This window comes from Taudactylus pleione, unplaced genomic scaffold, assembly GCF_031769625.1.
Source record: "Taudactylus pleione unplaced genomic scaffold, aTauple2 ptg000183l, whole genome shotgun sequence".
In the NCBI taxonomy this organism is placed as follows: domain Eukaryota; kingdom Metazoa; phylum Chordata; class Amphibia; order Anura; family Myobatrachidae; genus Taudactylus; species Taudactylus pleione.
Window position 1 is genome coordinate 2,154,785 of NW_028284585.1, and position 20,798 is coordinate 2,175,582.

Here is a 20,798-nt window from a genome sequence, read left to right on the forward strand (position 1 = left end):
GAGGGATTATATCGATTAACCCATGGAATTCTCTGTAACTTAGGGGTATTTTGAGATTTTGGCATTAATAAAGTCTCACGTGGAATAGTTGTAGCTTTATCACGCTGGGAGATCCTACTGTGCTATTCAAGAAAGAAATTGACACGTTTTTACAGCAGGCTGCAGATTCAGGAGCATTATCCTCTGACATTAAATTAGCATTAACAACGGACAGTCCTAGGATCCCATTAATGTACACTGTACCTAAAGTACACAAGTCTCTTTCCAAACCTCCAGGCCGGCCCATAATTTCGGGCATTGGCTCATTATTACACCCTATTTCGGTTTATTTGGATAGTCACCTGCAACCCATTGTACAAAATCAAAAAACATTTCTCAAAGACACCACCTGTCTGCTTAATTGTTTGGAGTCTATTAAGGATTTACCTTCTGATCTCATTTTATGTACTGCTGACGTTAAATATCTTTATACTAGTATTCCCCATCAGGAGGGTTTACGAGCAGTCCAGCAGCTACTTACTAACCATCCTTTGTATATGGGACCTGATTTAGATACATTTATACAATTGTTGGAGTTTACTTTAAAGAAAAATTATTTTTTGTTTGATGGTTCTATCTTTCTGCAGGTAGGGGGGTGTGCCATGGGTTCAGCTGTGGCACCTTCCCTAGCTAATTGTTTCATGTTTGAAGATGAGAGAGAATTGTTTTTCTCCGATCCTGTCATTTCTAGTCATTTACTTTTGTACAAACGATACATCGATGACCTGATCATTTTGTGGTCAGGTCCCATTGATGCATTACAACAACTGTTTGACATACACAATGAATTGTTACATCCTATCAAATTCACTTACAATATGAGTAGTGAAAGTATCAATTATTTAGATGTTGTTATCATCAGACTTGATGATAAATTGGTTACAAATCTTTTCTCTAAGTCTACTGATAGGAACAATTTACTTCATTATCGGAGTTTTCATCCTCCAGATACCAAGTGGGGACTGCCTTACTCTCAATATCTTCGGGTTTGCCGAATTGTGAGTGATAAGTCCTTATTAGACGTACAACTTCAGACTATAACAGACAAATTTTTGGCACGAGGTTATCCTCTTGCTTTTCTTATTTCCCAGCGTGATAAAGCTACAACTATTCCACGTGAGACTTTATTAATGCCAAAATCTCAAAATACCCCTAAGTTACAGAGAATTCCATGGGTTAATCGATATAATCCCTCTAGTTCCACTGTTAATCGTGAAATCAAAAGGTACTGGCCCATTGTTACTTCAGATCCAGAACTTAAAGCCTTCTCTAAAACCTCTATCATGCAGAGTTTTAAGAGAGGTAGAAATTTGCGGGATTTACTTGTCAAGACAGATGTCACCTCATCAGTAAGCAGTTCTTATAGTGCTACCAATAAGATTGTGAAGACTGGTTGGGCAAAAACTGAACGCATGTTTAAGGAAAGAATGGCACTATACAGGAGTGCCATTCGGGCAGCCTTGATCAAGGGTACGAGCGAACAGCCGGTAGCTCGGCACTTTGCTCAGGCAAAACATAGTTTAGCGACCCTCCGTTATAAAATTATTGACCATGTCCCTCCATTATGGAGGGGAGGAGATAGATCCAAACGGCTCCTTCAATTAGAGTCGCAATGGATCTTTAAACTGAATACCTTATCCCCGTTGGGACTGAATGAAAATTTGGGACTTCAGTGTTTCTTATAGTCCTTCTTTCTATTTGTTCAAATTTTTTTTCACATTTTTTATTAATTATGTCTATATTTTTTATTTCATTTTGTTTATGATTCAGGACTATTGATGACTATAGATCCTATCATGATCTTTGCGGACTTACCATGATCTTATCATGACTCTTTCAATGCCTATTGTTGTTATTAGGTTTATCTTATTGTGCTAGTTACGGTACTTTTGACTTAAATTTACATTATTTCCTAGTTATTAAGTTCAGTTTATTGATACACGGCGATGATCAAACTTGCAGTGCTATGTTAATGTCTCTTTTGTTGTCATTATCAATGGCTGGTCTACTTGAATGTTTCCATTTAAATGTTACCTGCGTGTAGTGCCTATTCATCTTTTATTGTATAATTACTGATGGCTATTGCTGGATGTTTATTGTTTATGTTGTTTTATCACTATGGTGATGGTTGTTTCACTAAGATACAGTGACGTCATCTTCCGCTTCCGGGCGGTGAGCCGGGGACTTCACGTGGTGTAGCTATAAAGGTATGTTTGTCCATTGTGTCATTTATATCCTGACGAAAGAACGCTATTAAAGTTCTGAAATGTTGATTACAGCCATTGGGGACCTTTGTCTGCTTTCATGCCAGTCACCGTGAGTGCCACCTTCATACGCATATATGTATATATATATATATATATATATATATATGAGAGACAGGGCTGACCTGGACAGAGTATCACTCTGGACAGAAAGAAGTATATACAAGTGCTTACTAAATTTAGCTATTTAACCTCTTACCCCTTTTTTGAGCAAATGTTCACATTTTTTGGGTCTTGTCAAATTTTTACATGTGCATTTGATGGACACAGAAATGCACACACAGACAGAGATACACACGAACAGACACACGCACACTGACAAAGCCTGCACAGACACACACCTCTATCACACAAATGCAGCCAGCCACATAAATACAATGCTAGCATCATTTTTTATTAAAAGTCATCCCCCCCATCTCCCCACCCCCGGGGGCAGCTCACCCTGCCAGCACCAAACACTAATAGCTATTTTCATGGATTTGAAGTGGTTGTCAGACTGTGGTATTGGATTCAACAGTTGGTTGGAAATCATTTCCAGGTGGTTCTGGTGTTACCACTCTGGGGGACCGGCCATGGACCTGGCTCAACACAAAGTAAACTGCAATGTTGACCATTTTTGTTGTCTGATGATGGTTTGGTGGGCCCCTGCTTGTTATCTTGACATCCTTCTTAACCACCTTGATGCTTTCCTTTGCATGATGACTTTTTGTGTCTAATTTCTGGGTAACATATTTAGGGTGTTGTATTGGGTTGTGTAGGTGTATAGTGGTGGGGCAGTGGCTCAAGAAGGAGCCTTGGTGTTGCAGTAGGGCCATCAGTAGGGGGAAGCAAATTAGCAGATTAGTGAGTGTATAGCTGTGTTCTCTCCTCAGTGAGCTTTGCCAGGGTTAGGCCACTGCTGATCATTGTGCCTGAGTATCTGTACAGTATGCTGCTCTGTCTGCTCCTATTTTTCTCACCACCACCTTTCCACTATCACCTCTCCTCCCCTATTATCAGTAAATTGACCAAACTTAAAAGTCAGTATGTTTCTTCCTATAGAGGGGTTTGGGGGAATTATGGGACATTTAGTGAGGTTGGTTAAGGGACATGGTAGTCATCTGCTGTACTGTTGTTTTTAGTCACTTGATGGAGTTTGGTTAATTCCCATTTTGTTATCCCTGTCCTTTCCTGTTTAATTTTTTTTGGTATAAGGACACAGGAAAAGGGTGAAGTTTCCTAGATGATAAAGAGGAAATTGAGCTTACTTTGGTTACAGATGATGACACTGAATAGGTCTTGTTCAACCACCTGACATCTCTGAATTGCCAGCGGAAACCCTCATTGATTTATACCATAGAAGTCTGCGTTTGCAGAAGTGTGAGGTAGATTTACTGTTGTGTAGACAAGTTTTGTCCAATTATTTTCAGAGTAAGAAACTTTCAATGGAATTTCATATCAACATTTGGGGGATCTAAACCCATATTTTGTAAGCAGTGGTGCAGTATCTTGAATAAATGTTATTTTCATCTTATATAGCTGGGTGGTTTGAATAAATTTAATGGTAACAGTAAACTAGAATGACTGAGAAAAAAAGTGCAAAATGATTACAAAACCTACAGTTACCGGTCGATAAATACAAAAAGTTTAAATGAATTTCAAAAGGCATAAATTGGATACTACTATCAACAACTATAATGTGTTTATAATATGTGTCTAACAGGTTAGCACACAGGGCAGCTCTCATAGATTTCCTAAATAGAGGAAATGTGTTGGTGTTCTGAACATATGTAGATAATTTTATATCTGTACGAGCCTCATACATTGAATCAGCAAATTTATTGGTCAGGAGTATGCAAGATTGCAAGTTTCCTATGAGAATCCAAACGGTAGAGGCTGAACCAAAAGAGGGGTTGAAACTTTTCTTATTGAAGGAGATATTGTTAGATCTTATTTTGATGACTTTTCACAATTAAAAGAGTTCTTTTGACATCTCTAAATTAGGCTGTCACTTTAATTGGCAAACAATTATGGATGTTTTATTCCAGCATCCATGATTTGCTGGTCTAAATGTGTTTATGATTAGAATGATTTGAGTGAATAATACCATCCTGTGTATTATAAATCTGTTGGAATTTGTAGGTATGTATTTAGTTGTGGATGACTGTCTGAGTGGAGGTGGCTATGGATGTTATATTGTAATATATTTAAGTATGATATGACTGGAGCATTTGAACATATTTTTGTCCGATACTTGGTGGAGTATGGATGCTTGATCTGGTTGGTGGTATGAATAGTGTTTGTCTGAGATGCTTAGGCTATATTTTTTATAATATTACATGAAAATCCCCCATTCTCCCCTTCTGGGCACTACAGATGTATCATCAATCAAGGAGCAAACTTGCTGCTACTACACATAAAGGGACACAGGCTAATGCCCGTCACCCTCATACACTTCATCACCCAAACAAGCAGGTTTTTCAGAGCTGGCCCTGTTTATAAACAATAATTTGCCCTTTTAGTAAGTACAGTATAGTACATGTAAAACTGTTATTTTGAGTGTTAGCATGATTCTGAAGCCCTATTAAAACAGCTTAGTATTTTTTAATTTATAATAATATCAGGTATTTTTATGAATAATTAGCTATACAAAAACAGTTTTTAATTTTTTTGTTAGTTGAAAGATATGCAATATGAGTCAATGTACTATATGACAGTCACAGGGATGTTGTGTGTATTGGATGGCAGTCACTAGGGTGCTGTATTTGATATTTGGAGGTCATTGGTATCCCGTGTTTGTTGCATGGCAGACACTGGGATGCTCAGTGATCTCTATGGCACTCACTGATATACTGTGTGTACTGTATGGCACTCTCTGGCATACTGTACTTTATGTACTATATGGCACTCACTGGTATACTATGTGTACTGTATGGCACTCACTGGTATACTATGTGTACTGTATGGCACTCACTGGTATCTACTGTATGGCACTCACTGGTATACTAAGTGTACTGTATGGCACTCACTGGTATACTATGTGTACTGTATGGCACTCACTGGCATCTACTGTATGGCACTCACTGGTATACTATGTGTACTGTATGGCACTCACTGGTATACTATGTGTACTGTATGGCACTCACTGGTATCTACTGCATGGTGCTCACTGGTATACTATGTGTACTGTATGGGACACACTGGTATACTATGTGTACTGTATGGCACTCACTGGTATACTATGTGTACTGTATGGCACTCACTGGTATACTTTGTGTACTGTATGGCACGTACTGGGATGCTCTGCATATTGTAAGTAAGTAATTTTAATGGCAGAAGCACCCATAAGATTGCTACCCTTGGGCCTCGTTAAACCTTAATCCATTTTTGTAGATATGACATAGAGTAGATAGATAGATAGATAGATTGATAGATAGATAGATAGATAGATAGATAGATAGATAGATAGATAGATAGATAGATAGATTGTATATGGTGTACTCCTAAATAGTTAAATAACACTTGTTATGTATAATATATTTAATATAGTATTAACAAAACATTTTATGCTTCCTTACTAAGTTATTAATTATATATATATATATATATATATATATATATATATATATTGTGCCTACACCTGTAGTTCCATTGTTTGCTGAAAGAGCAATAAGTTGGAGAAATTTGTTTCATCTTGCAGTTTTGGTTCCCAAAGCAACATAGGTCTAACAGATTCATTTCTTGGCATTTTTGTTCACATGCAAAGGGAAATGCAACATTTCTTAGAAGTTTCAGACAACAAAGATGGTAAATGTCAAAGGCAATTAAACACAGTTGCGGAAAAATACCAGCTGAAGATACAAAAAAACATACATGCTGTCAATGTCTTTTAACTATTCTATTGAGACACAAATGCGTACTGTTCATATCACACTACAATTTCCAGTATGAAAAGGTAACATATTTTCAAAAAATATTTTTAAATACAGTGATTGTGTATATTAAAATAGATGTAGACATTAAAATTTAAACATCCAATTGATTTTTCATCTATGCCAGACCTGACCAAAATGTTGATCGTGATCTGGAGGTAGCTTATAGAGCTCCCACCGGGTTGATAGCTACCAACTTGCCTACAGGAACCTGTATTTAGTCTCTGATCGCTTCTGAGGCCAATGTTCCCAGTGATAAAGTGCGCGGGTGACGTCATGATATCACCCACGTACCCACGCACTGCATCACTGGGAATGCTGGCCTCTGAAGTGATCAGTGGAGCCTGTGCTCCTGCTGGATCCAGTCAGCGGGAATGAAGGTGTGGAGCGGTGAATTACATTGCCCAGCGTGAAGACAGGTAAGTTCTGCACAAGGGTGTAAGGGCTGATCTGCAATGGGAGGGGGGACTACTATAGGGGGCACTGCATAAAGGACACTACTACAGGGGACTGCGTAAAGGGGTACTACTATAAGGGGTTCTGCATAAGGGGCACTACTACTGGGGGCACTGCTTAAGGGTCACTACTACAGAGGGCACTGCATAAGGGGCACTACTACAGGGGACACTGCATAAAGGGACACTACTACAGAGGGGTCTGCATAAGGGGCACTGCTACTGGGGGCACTGCATAAGGGACACTACTACAGAAGGCACTGCATAAGGGGCACTAAAACTGGAGACATTGCATAAGGGACACTACTACTGGAGGCATTGCATAAGGGGCACTAGTGCAGGAGGCATTGCATAAGGGGCACTATTACTGGGGCATTGCATAAGGGGCACTACTACTGGGGGCATTGCATAAGGGCCACTTCTACAGGGGCAGTGCATAAGAGGAACTACTCCAGTGGACATTGTATAAGGGGGACTACTACAGTGGACATTGAATAAGGGGAATTACTACTGTGGGCATTATGCGTATAAGGGGCACAACTGTGGGCATTGTGTATAAGAGGCACTACTCTGTGTCGTAACATGATAAGGGACACTACTATGTGGTGTAAAGTGAATCAGGGGCAGTATGTGCAGTGTAATGTGAATAAGATTATTTTACTCTGTGGCATAATTTGAAATGGTGATACTATGTGTGATTTCGGCAGGATAGACCCCAGTCCCCTTGCTGCGAGGTCATGCCCCCTTTTTGCCCACCATGCCCCTTTATCAGGCTCGGTAGATAACTAAAGGTTTTTAGCTTTATAAGTAGATCACCGAGTCCACAAGTCCTGCCACCGCTGATCTATGCTATGTAATATAGCATGATTAACTAATTATTAAAGCTACAACACTATCATAGAATTGCAAGAAGCAGCTCCCTTTCAATGTCAAGGTTTTTTTTACATGAATTTTAAATATCTGTTTGTTATAGGGATATCTTTATGCTTTATGATAGTAGCCTTTTCTATTTAAATTGAGAATAGCATTGCTTTTCCAAGAGCAAACACACACACACACAAAAAGAAACAGAAATAAGAAAAAAATAATAATTGGCAAACTATTTCATTGACCTGAGACTGAAAAACAATGTACTATTCCATCAGCTTCCCATTTCTATAGACACTGTATTACAAAAAAGTTGTAAAAAGTTACAATGAGATGACCTAGGTCACTTACTGCAGAAGTGTTCTGCAATCATTGAATATAAATTATAGAAACCTTCTCCATGGCAATCTGTGTATGAGAAATGGTAACATAAAAGCCATGGGTACCTAACACTAACAAAGTGATCATCTAAATGCACATACTGACCTTAAAGAAATAATTTAAAACAGGCATCTATTATATTAACTATCTTTCTTACCTATACTGTATGTACAATACTAAAATGATCCCCACAAGGTCACTTACATTTCATTGTACTATTCTTGCACTGTACAATTATGAGGATGTCTACACCTGTACAAAAAAATCCATGCTAAGCAAGTACCCTGTTTTATCTCTTTTGTGGCTTGAAATAAGAGGTTATGACAGTAAAAATGTGAAATATTATTATACATGTCAGGGCAACAATAGGATTATAGATACAATATGGACAAGCAATGATACATACTAGAACATAGAGCAAAGTGTCATTCTCATTGTTCTGTTCGACTTTAAAATGAATATTGATGTTGTGAAATGTGTTGATGGCTGTAAATGCATAGTTTCACATTTACAATACTTGGCCAAAGTAAAATGCTGGGATTGCGGCAAAACACTATATAAATTCTGGACTCATAATTTTAACATTTTAATTTAACATTGTATCTTTGCAAATAATTATTTAGTACAAGAAGGAAAGGGTTGAACAATAAAGGAACTATCAGAAACTGAAATGTAATTTATTCTTATGCGCCATAAAGGTCTACTATTTAGGTTGCTAATTCTATCTTTTTAGTTTTTCAACATAGTACTGCTTTCTGTATATTAAATGTATTATTAAATAATGAGCATCTATACTTTCCTAGATGAAAGCAAATACTGAATAGGACAACATTAGTCATAATCTAAAGGAACATTAGTCTTAGTTCAAAGCTAATATAGAATTACATTAAACAGACCCGATGTCTTCATGCTATATGACATGGAGGAGGATATATAATTTAATTTAAAGTGAGCAAATGTCCTAATATTTTATTGCTTTCTATTCCTTAAAACAGTGGACAAGCCAGTAGAATACTTGATGGTTTAGAAGCATTAATAGCAGGATGTAAAATACTATGGCCGGGATGTACTAAGGTTGAGGTGACCCTTCCGCCAGTCACCGCAACCTTACTAATCACATATGTTTTAACATATGCAATTATTATCACAATGGACAGCTCTTGCAATAAGAGCTGCCCTTTGCGGAGCAGCCGACGCCAGGTGACGTGGTCTCCGTGGGACACCGCCCCCTCCGAGCCCCGGGAGCTTCCTGCTGGTCACCTCTGCTGGAAGCCCCGGGCTCCTCCTCTTCCTCCCTGCACCTGGAAGAAGATTAGGAGGAGGAGGTGGAGGTGGAGGACCCAGAAGGAGCGCGGGCTGGTGACCATGGAAACAAGTGAGTAGGGGCCAGCACTGGGTGTCAGCAGGGCGGCGAGGCGGCGGTGAAGCATCGGGAGCGGGGTGTGGTAAGAAGCCCATAGGCTTTTATAGGGTAATGCCAGATTTTTATGGCATTACCCTCTGCATCGATAATAGTACGGCCGGAGTTAGCACATATGGAAATCTGGTAAAAACACAATTTTCAGGGTTTTTTTACTGCATTTTTCCTTTAGTACATACTGGCCTATACTACCTCTGGTGTTATCTCATCTTAAGTACTGTATATTTGTTAGAGGCCTTGACGCTGAATCTTAGTTACATGGCGTCACCCATCTATGAGTTTATGCAAATTCCGCTGGAAACTCCTTCCCTTGTGTACGTTCATATGGCCAAATGAGCAAGGACAGAGATGCCCAGATTTTGCGCCCTTGAATGCTCTTATACTAATTGGTGCATCCTTATACACCACCATTGGTCACACCATTAAAACTTGCAACAGCCCTATAGCAGGTGCAATTGTTGCTACTGACCATAGCCTCCTATGCTTGCATCTGTGAATGCAGTTGCTTTCAATGACACACCTGTGATACTCCCATAATACGCACACTGAATGGACCATTTTTGCATGCACTACTAGCCACCTCCCAAATAGGGCCCAGGAATGCTCATCAATTTTTATGCTACATTTCTGATACCGCCTGACCTGAACGCAACAACCCCTTTGTGCATTTAAATGGTGTAACGCATGCGCCGTAGGGGTTTTCAGAATTTTTTGCACATGCGCTGTTGCAAATGATCACTCAGCTATGGGAACATCAGCACTGCATGTGGATTTGTTAGAGGCCTTGACGCTGAATCTTAGTTACATGGCGTCACCCATCTATGAGTTTATGCAAATTCCGCTGGAAACTCCTTCCCTTGTGTACGTTCATATGGCCAAATGAGCAAGGACAGAGATGCCCAGATTTTGCGCACTTGAATGCTCTTATACTAATTGGTGCATCCTTATACACCACCATTGGTCACACTATTAAAACTTGCAACAGCCCTATAGCAGGTGCAATTGTTGCTACTGACCATAGCCTCCTATGCTTGCATCTGTGAATGCAGTTGCTTTCAATGACACACCTGTGATACTCCCATAATACGCACACTGAATGGACCATTTTTGCATGCACTACTAGCCACCTCCCAAATAGGGCCCAGGAATGCTCATCAATTTTTATGCTACATTTCTGATACCGCCTGACCTGAACGCAACAACCCCTTTGTGCATTTAAATGGTGTAACGCATGCGCCGTAGGGGTTTTCAGAATTTTTTGCACATGCGCTGTTGCAAATGATCACTCAGCTATGGGAACATCAGCACTGCATGTGGATTATGTCCAAAATTAAGGCTTTCAGCCCGGGTTGTAAGAGTAAGACTAAGAGCCATATTCAATTAGTGGCGACGTTTTCACCTGTCCGACTGTTCGCTTCATTCGCCTGTTTCAGAGGCGAATTTATTCCGTGCTCGTCCCCGCTTTTCACCTAATTCAATTGCAAAACAGGCGAACACGGAAATAGGCAAATACGGAACAGGTGAAAAGTACTGAAAGAATTGGGGAAATCAGTCTGTACCCCAGAAAAAGATGCTCTAATATAGGGAATCAATATAGATGTGTACTAATAGCCCTAATAAAACTATTTTGCGTACTTAAGTTGTGTAAATTGCTTGCTATTAGCGTTTTTGTAAAAGTGGTGAAGAATGGCATAAAGCTGTATTTTTTGGTGAAAATAAATAGTCCTGTCAAATTTGGGGTGCTTGAAAATAGGTACTAGCATGTTTTTATGTCTCTAAAGTGAACTTTTAAAAACCGTAAAAAATCCACCTGCTGCATGCACCTGCAATCCCAAAAACACCTGACCCATACTTGTGGACCCCCAAGAAGTCTTTTTCGCTACTTTTAATGTTTATCCCCCACTTTTTAAATATACACCCCAAAAATTACATGTCTTTTTTGGGGTTTTCTTAGGTTTTAGTTTCTGTTTTTTTTGCGTATTTGTCCTTTGGGGGGCTGTCCCAAGGGGTCTGAGTTGTTTCCCCACGTTTGCACCCCAAAATAAAGATTATTCATTTCTTTTCACCAGCTATTGATTGGAGAATCATTTTTGGAGAATTATTTCCACTTAGGCGAAATTGTCCTGGAATTGAATTTAGCTAATTTTTTTTTAGGCAAATTTTTCACAAAAAAACAGGCGAATATGGCTTTTCGCCTCTAATTGAATTCCCCTCTAAGGGGCATATTTATTAATATTTGCGGCTTGCCCCCAATATTAAGGATTCCATATCGCTGCAGTTCGTGGCAATAAAGAATCCTTATTTGCCTGCATGTATTGTATTTGAGTTTGAGGAACGCCGATAGGAGCCCATCCTGGTGAACAGAAAGAAGTAAAGTGATCACATATGTGATCACTTTACGTCCTGCTTCAGCTAGCTGCTATACTGAGCACATGGGGGCTTCTTCTGCTATCGGAATGGAGGGACCACAGCAAAACAGTATCACATTTAGTGGGTTTCTTATTGAAATGATAAGAAAGTGAACTCAAAGCAATCCACAAAAATATTTTATATCAATCCACCCTTCATAAACACCAAGGCAGATGTCTAAACATAGGTTTTCATAATGAAACCTTTTTTTTTTGCTACATTAGTTTTTTGTCATATTGAATCAAATGCAAACAATGTGTAGGTATAATATGGTAACCTAACAAGGTATATCACTTTGAAAACTAAAAAAAACTGCTGAATCAATTGTTTTAAAGTATGGGAGAGATCTGGCCTTTATAAACCCCATCATCTCTGGAAACTTTTTTTTTTAGTAGTGTGGGGTTTAATTGTGTGATGATCACAGATGATTATCAGAAATAACTAGTAAGGCATTACCCCTGGGTGTGTGGGTGCCAATATATGGGAAATAGGAAACTTTTGCTCAAGGCATAATGTTTTATTGAGTCCACGGTGCTGATATCTGGTGATCTCCAGAAAATATCTACTAAGCAGCTAAATAGTTAGAAAGAGGGTATTCCCCTATTTCAAACATATGTGTACCTGGGGGATGGAGGGGGATCTTCCTCCATCCTTGGATTTCATAAATTTGTGTAGGTGATTATAATCTGGCAATCACACTGATCACAATTTCCTTGTATGGGGCATCTAGTTTGAAAAAAGGATTTCCCCTCTTTATAACAAGCATGACTCAAAATTAATAGGTGACCGTAATTCATTCCGCTCTCATACCCTGCATTTAAGATTTTTTATCCTGTGGTGTAGGATAAGTGTTGTCATAGTCAGTGACATCATCACACACTGATGTCATTAAAGTAGTGCTTTTCTGTTGCTCCCCATTGGTTAAATATGTTTTTCTCTGCACCCTTTGCTACTTCTATGAAGGCATCAATTAAAGTCCGTTGTTTATGGGTCTGTCTGTTTAGGGGGCTAGTCTATTGAACCACTGGACAGATTTTGATGGAGGTTTTCATTATTCTATACAGCTTTGGTTGAGGAAGGTTTAGGTGTATGTACCATTCAACTGAGACAAAAGGGAGCTGAGCAGTAATGAGTTTATTGAAGCAAGGTACAGTAAAAACTGTTGTACTGTGTGAGTGACTTACTGCTGCAGGGATGAGGGCTGTGCTCTGATTGGTTCTCTGAGACAGTGATAGCCAATCAGAGCTATCAATTTGCTCTGTTGCTTAGTAGCAGCCTAGAGAGGGGAGGGAGACAGGGGACTGAGCAGGGTCACATCTGAGGCAGACAGAGAGTGAGAGACAGCCTCCAAAGAATCTATAAAGATGCCCTGATGCAGACACAGTAGTCAGAAAGGAACCTGTGGAGGCATAGCTATAACAAATTAGTAAAACAAACAATCATCAGAATATCATTGAGTGATTTCCATTTGATAATGGCAAACCTGACCACCACCATCAAATGGTAAAACACTATCATCAGAACAAAAACATTGCTAGTAACCATCAGATGTCCATTCCTATGGTGAACCTGCAAGTCGACTCCAGCCACCACTCCTGATTCATTTTGAAAGTGTTATCTAGAGCTTATTTAGGAGCAGTGATGTCTAAATCCCTGTTACTAGGGCTCAATGGTGCAGAATAAATGGTTGCGGAATCACAGTAAAAAGGAAAATGGTAAAAAGAGAATTTAAAATACTTCCTAGATTAAATTACATATGTAGTGGGACTCAGATAAAACAGCACAGGCGTGCACTCCCCTTTAACAAATACTCATAGCACCACAAACATGCTGTAATGCCCCATTATGACATACAGAATGAAACCCACATGTGTCACAGTGTGCCCCACACTGGTGATATAGCTGTATGTGGGGCCCCGGGCAACTGTCCCACCTGCATATTGTTAATCTGGCATGGAAAATGGTGCGCCTTCTAGCTCAGCAGCTCAGATGGGCAGCATTGGTGTGTTATAGCCATAAGTAGGCAAATACAGTCAGGTGCATAAATATTGGGACATTGACAGAATTTTCATATTTTGGCTCTATTCACCACCACAATGGCTTTGAATGAAACAAACAATATGTACTTTAACTGCAGACTTTCAGATTTAATTTGAGGGTAATTACATCCAAATCAGGTGAACGGTGTAGGAATTACAATGGTTTCTATATGTGCCTCCCACTTTTAAGGGGCTAAAAGTAATGGGACTATCAACTCAAAAGCTATTTCATGGACAGGTGTGGGCTATTCCCTCATTATTTCATTATCAATTAAGCAGGTAAAAGGTCTGGAGTTGATTCTAGGTGTGACATTTGCATTTGGAATCAGTTGCTGTCGACTCTCAATATGAGATCCAAAGAGCTGTCACTATCAGTGAAGCAAGCCATCATTAGGCTGAAAAATCAAAACAAACCCATCAGAGAGATAGCAAAAACATTAAGTGTGGCCAAATCAACTGTTTGGAACATTCTTAAAAAGAAAGAATGCACCGGAGAGCTCAGTAACACCAAAAGACCCGGAAGACCACGGAAAACAACTGTGGTGGATGACAGAGGAATTATTTCCCTGGTGAAGAAAAACCCCTTCACAACAGTTGGCCAAATCAAGAACACTTTCCAGGAGGTAGGTGTATATGTGTCAAAGTCAACAATCAAGAGAAGACTTCACAAGAGTGAATATAGAGGGTTCACCACAAGATGTAAACCATTGGTGAGCCTCAAAAACAGGAAGACTAGATTAGAGTTTGCCAAACAACATCTAAAAAAGCCATTACAGTTCTGGAACAACATCCTATGGATAGATAAGACAAAGATCAACTTTGATGGGAAGAGAGGAGTATGGAGAAGGAAAGGAACTGCTCATTATCCAAAACATACCACCTCATCAGTGAAGCATGGTGGCGGTAGTGTCATGGCGTGGGCATGTATGGCTGCCAATGGAATTGGTACCCTTGTATTTATTGATGATGTGACTGCTTACAAAAGCAGAAGAATTAATTCTGAAGTGTTTCAGGTAATATTATATGCTCATATTCAGTCAAATGCTTCAGAACTCATTGGATGGCGCTTCACAGTGCGGATGGACAATGACCCGAAGCATATTGCAAAAGCAACCAAAGAGTTTTTTAAGGCTAAAAAGTGGAATGTTATGCAATGACCAAGTCAATCCCCTGACCTGAATCCGAATGAGCATGCATTTCACTTGATGAAGTCAAAACTGAAGGGAAAATATCCCAAGAACAAGCAGGAACTAAAGACATTTGCAGTAGAGGCCTGGCAGAGCATCACCAGGGATGAAACCCAATGTCTGGTGATGTCTATGAGTTCCAGACTTCAGGCTGTAAGTGCCTGCAAAGGATTTGCAACTAAGTATTAAAAAGTGAAAGTTAGATTTTGGATTGTTTAGTTTGTCCCATTACTTTTGGCCCCTTAAAAAGTGGGAGGCACATATAGAAACCGTTGTAATTCCTACACCGTTCACCTGATTTGGATGTAATTACCCTCAAATGAAATCTGAAAGTCTGCAGTTAAAGCACATCTTGTTTGTTTCATTTGAAAGCCATTGCGGTGGTAAATAGAGGCCAAAATATGAAAATTCTGTCAATGTCCCAATATTTATGCACCTGACTGTATATTAAATTGCATGTACACCACTAGGAATCACAATAGTGTCCAAGTGCAAAGTTGTGGGATTTGCTTCTAACTTAAGGGCATAAATTTGGCAGTGTTACCTAGAGCTAAATCAGGAGTAGTGATGTATAAAAATAAGTGCAATTAATGCTACAAATAAATTATAGATTACATTTTAGAAAATCATCTTTGCTGTATGAACTGCATTCACAGAGATTTGTAAAATGAAACATGAATTTTGCTATTGCAAGACATCAAAGCTGGAAGAGATTTCTCTGTATCTTCATAGCCACATGTTTCAATTCTCTACATAATCCTTTTTGCATACAGTATATGTTAATGGGACATCAGGAGAACAACCACTCCCTGCTGACACTACCTAATTACTAATGTGTTTGTGCCAAGCGTGTTTTATTTTTAAGCATTACTAACAATGTTTTTCTGGAAACCTGTGATTATGGTGAGGTAATAGCCAAGCAGCTTCAGGGTGTCCTTAATTTTAACTGGCATATATGGGCAGAAATAACTGAAATTACTTTTGCTATTTTTCTCACACATAAAATTGGAGCAGGATGTACTAGAAGTGAACCTTGTTACAGATAGAGAAAAAGAACAAGAAGGATTATAGGGAAAGTAACTGATCTGTTCTTCAGGGAAAGCATGATGGTTCTCCTGAGAAACAGCATTAACAGAATGTCATTAAGAGATGTGCATGTTTCCAGCAAGAGAATTTCTAAGACATGTAGTTTAGTTTGATTTTGACATATCTGACAGCTGAATAAACTGCAGGTGAAATGTAAAAAACAGAAAAAGAAATGTTATTTTCTGCCTACAAGATTACTAACAGAAATTCTTATTGCTACAAAGAAAAAAATCTGGAGATAGATAAGTGAAGTGAATATTGTTTGTATATTATTTGTGTAAGCAGGGAATGCCATTTGCCTACTTTCCCAGATTTTCCAGGAGACTCCCACATTTTGGGGCACTCTCCCAGACTCTTAGGAGAGTAGACCAACCTCCTAAATCCATGGGAAGTGGGTAAACAACGTGCTTGATAATACGATTTGTGGTGAAAATAGTCATTGTGCTCCATGCTGTAAATGGCAGTAGTGTATAACATCTTAGTAAGGATGGGGTAATGATGATTTTCTGTGCCACACACCTTAGTGTGGTCAATAGAAAGTGAGCACAGATGAAATGTACCCTATGTCACACATTTGGGCCTTCTTCATGAACCTTACATATATTTGTTCTATGTTTACTTATACTTGTATCTTGTGTGAGTTATAATTTTCACTGTCCGGTGCTGTTATGTTTGTGAGACCTTATATTATGATCTTAATTATGATGATAAACATGTGCAAAGTCAAAAAGAAGGAGGTGTTTAAAAGAATAATATGGGATGAAGGCACTGCAACTATGGTGTCATTTCATAGATGTTATAAATAGCAACTATCTATATATTAATAGCAGAAGGATAACATTTATGAGTGACAGATTTCTATGATGGCATTGTCTGAGCGGGGCACTTCATATACCAAATAAAAGGTCTTTGCATTGTAATTGGTTGCTTTGTTTCAGATTTATGTGGCAAAACATCCACCCGCCATTTACAATGCATCACCATTGTGCTCTTGAAAATGTGACAGTTGGTGAACTCTCCCTGTGCACCTGCTGAATGAACTTAATCATGGTACCTGCTGGGTGGCCTGTAAACTGTGTCAGTTACTAAACTCTCCCTGTGCATCTGCTGGGTGACCTGGAACATGTGACCTGCTGGGTTGTCTGGAAACTGTGCCAGTTATTTGCAGCCACATATATCAGCTGTGCTCTTTCATTATTCACTTCACCTCGCATTGTTTACACCAAACATGCCTAGAGGCATCGACATGGTGGAATGCTCAGAGAGCGCAGTTCAAAGATTTTAAACCACACATAACAAGATCAGCTGATACACTACTTGCATTGGACATGACATATTCACTACAAAACTACTCTTTGGGTCCTATGGATGTGGATTGTGTGAACTGTGGTGCCCTACACTTATTTTAAGGAAATTAATGCCAATTTTTCAGACTGCTGTCACAATGGAAAAATGTTGCCGCCCAATGTGGTTTTTCACCATATTTAGCAGAACTCTTAATGACATATACCCTTAAATTACAGACTCATTATCTCCATAATATCCTCAGTAACTAATATCCATAATATCCTCCATAACTAAGGTGGTTACCACCAAGATTCCCTAGTTAGTATTATTTAGCAAAAGGTTGCATTGAGGTCTTTTAATAGACATGAAATTTACAGCTATACATGTAAATGCTAGACATTTTTAAATAAATTACAGTATACAGCATGAAATATAAATGTATTAAGTAATAGCAAATTTCAATATAAAGTTATGTACTTGCGGGGTATGAATTTCCAACTCAAAAATCCTCTGGAAAATGAAACAAACAATGAGCCAGATTCCTCAGAGCCATAGGCTATCTCTCAGTGCATACCCTTTCAGGTGTATTATGTCAGTTGTCCAATGTCTAATCATAAATCCCTTTACAAATATTGAGACAACAATTGAAGCATAGTAACCAAAGTGGAGAACAATTTGATCAAAATTAGTGTAAATAGAACAGTTGCATTAAAAGTAAAAATTTAATGATTTTTGTCAGTCACAAGGAGCCATAGATGTATCTTAGCCTGGAGGTGATTGTCATAGTAATGATCTTAAAAACAAATAGGTCCCAGTGATCCCGCTGAGTGAAAAAATTTGTGGGTGCCAGGGACCCATCACTTTAAAAAATTGGGGTCCTACTCCACTGTTGCTGGGTCCCATCACATATTATGGGGGGTGAGGGCAGGCAGCAGTTGGGACAGTGCTGGAAACAGGTAGCAGATTGGGTTGAGGTGGATAAGAGCAAGCAGCAGTTGGGGTAGAGCTGGGGTAAAGGTAGGGAGAAGTTGGGGTAGTCTAGAGGGGAGTAAGGACAGGCAGTGCTGAGGGTAGGAGGGGTAAGAGCAGATAGTAGTTGCAACAGTGTTTGGGGCCAAAGAGGGGACTAGGGGCAGGCAGTGCAGTTGTAGGGAGGTGGCAAAGTTAGAAAGCTGGTGCAGTACTGGAGGTCAAGGAGGGGGTTATGGGTTTCACTGGCATTGCACAAAATAGTCCCACCACATACTGTCAGCACCCTGGGGCAATTAAGACAGGGAGACCCATCTTACTTGCCACTACTCTGGCTTTCCCCTTTGTCAGTATGGCCCCCACACATTATCCGTTTCACCCAAGAAACTAAGCCGGCAGTTGCTGTATGTATATATATATATATATATATATACATACATACATACTCACACACACCTTCCTGCACATTTCATTCTCCATGTCACCAGAGAGAGTGTAATAGATCTGGAGGTGAGCAGCCCCCTGCCCACACTACTTTAAGTCCCAAACAGCCAATGTCACCCTGCCACCCTTCACCTAGGTCCAGGGCAGAGTGCCCCTGTGCAGAGCCCTCGGTCTGCAGCCGCCAGGAGAGTGCAGACGCCAGTGACTGGAAAAGGGCTCCAGGACATGTGGCTCCCCTAACACCTTCTGCTGCTTGGAGCTGAGGTGCAGGTGCCACATGGACTGGGGGGGAATTTGAGGTACCGCTTGCACTTCTTATCCAGGGTGCAGGTGCTGCCAGTGCCAGTACAGGGGGGGTGGAAATCTGAGGTTCCGCTTGTAATGGGGGAGGGGGTTGGGGGTGTAGGTGCTGAGTGCCTGTACTGGAGGAGGATTAGAGGTGCCACCTTTACTGGGGAGGGGATGGGAGGAGCAGTGCCAGGGAGCACATGCTCCAGCTTCTGCCTCTCTTGGTCAGCACCTCATGAACAGTCCTCCCCTCCCCTTCTATGGTGGTGGCTCAGCGGCTGCTGTGTGTGTATAATCCAGGCCCCTTGTTGTGTCCTCCGATAGCTAGTGGGTGGTGAGATGGGGATTGGGCAGGCATCCTCCTCATTGGATGATGAGACGTTGCCGCCTGATGCTGATTGGTTTGGGAAGATGCTGGGGCTGGGTCAGCTGCTGTGGCAAGCCGGGGACAGGGCGTGCATTCTCCTCATTGGAAGCTGATTGGTTTGGGAAGATGCTGAGCTGCTGCTGCAGTGTGCACACAGTGGGTCCTGTAGGACTCACTCATTTTCAAAAAGTGAGTCCCTCATTGCATGTAGTGCATAAATACGCACTATAACACGTATTTTGCGATCACTGGGGACAAAATAATTTTACAATCAATTAGCACCAGAATCTGTAACCAGAGTCCATAGAGAATATGGTATTATCTACAATCTTCTTATGGCTCTCCTCCTCCCCATCCTACGCCCTGATCAGAGTATTAATTCAATACGAAGTGAAAGAATTAGGTTTTTAGACTAATATTCTGTTTGTCTCCTTATTGTCTGACTGTCTATGCCTGCACCCTCTCTACATTTGTGCCCACCCCCTCTCCACCTGTCTCTGACCACCACCCCCACCTGTCTCTGCCTGCCTCCCCATCTGTCTTTGCCCATAAACAACACATGTATCTTTACTACTATAGCCCCATCACCATCTGTCTCTGCCCGACCCCCACATATGTCTCTGTGGGGGCCAGTATGTTTATTTTTGTATCTGTGGGGGCCAATGTGTGTTTTTTCATGTGCAATTTTGTTTACCTGTGCATGCATCTGAGTTGCACCACACATTCATCCCAATGGTGTTCGCACAGAGTCACAGTACAGATTTAGATGCCCGCACAGAAAAAGTGTATGGAAAATGTGTTGTGTGATCCTGGGGAGGCAGCTGAATGCCTGCATACAGCGGGAGGCGTGGACAGGCAATGGGTCCGTATTGGGGCTGAAAATAAAGGCATTGTGAAGGAGGGGGCGGAGCCACGATGACACGTTTCAGCGCGAATCGCGTCATCGGGCCCCCCCACTGCAGGGGTTTCTAGTAGGTAGTCAGAGGGGCAGGCAGCAGCCAGGAGGCTTGCCTGCCTTTCCGGGGGATCAGGAGCTGCACCCGATATTCAGGAGGCTCCTGACCAAATTGGGAGGGTAGGCAAGCCTGAGTTGTGGGGACATGACTGACCAGCCGCCCCCATTAGCTGTCACCAAACTGTTACCAAATAGATTCCACTCAGCACCTTCGGGAGTGCCGGACACCTCCCCCTCCTAATATTCCTATTGGTTCAGGTGTGTGTGTGTGGGGGGGGGAGTGCACTAATGCTCTTTCTGGCACAGGGCACCAAAATGTCTAGCTACGGCTCTGATGATCATAGCCTTGTGCAGATTGTGGCTTTTGAGGTGGCAACCTGCACTGTTAATGTACCCATAATAGTGGTAACCTGTCAAGATTATAAGGCCG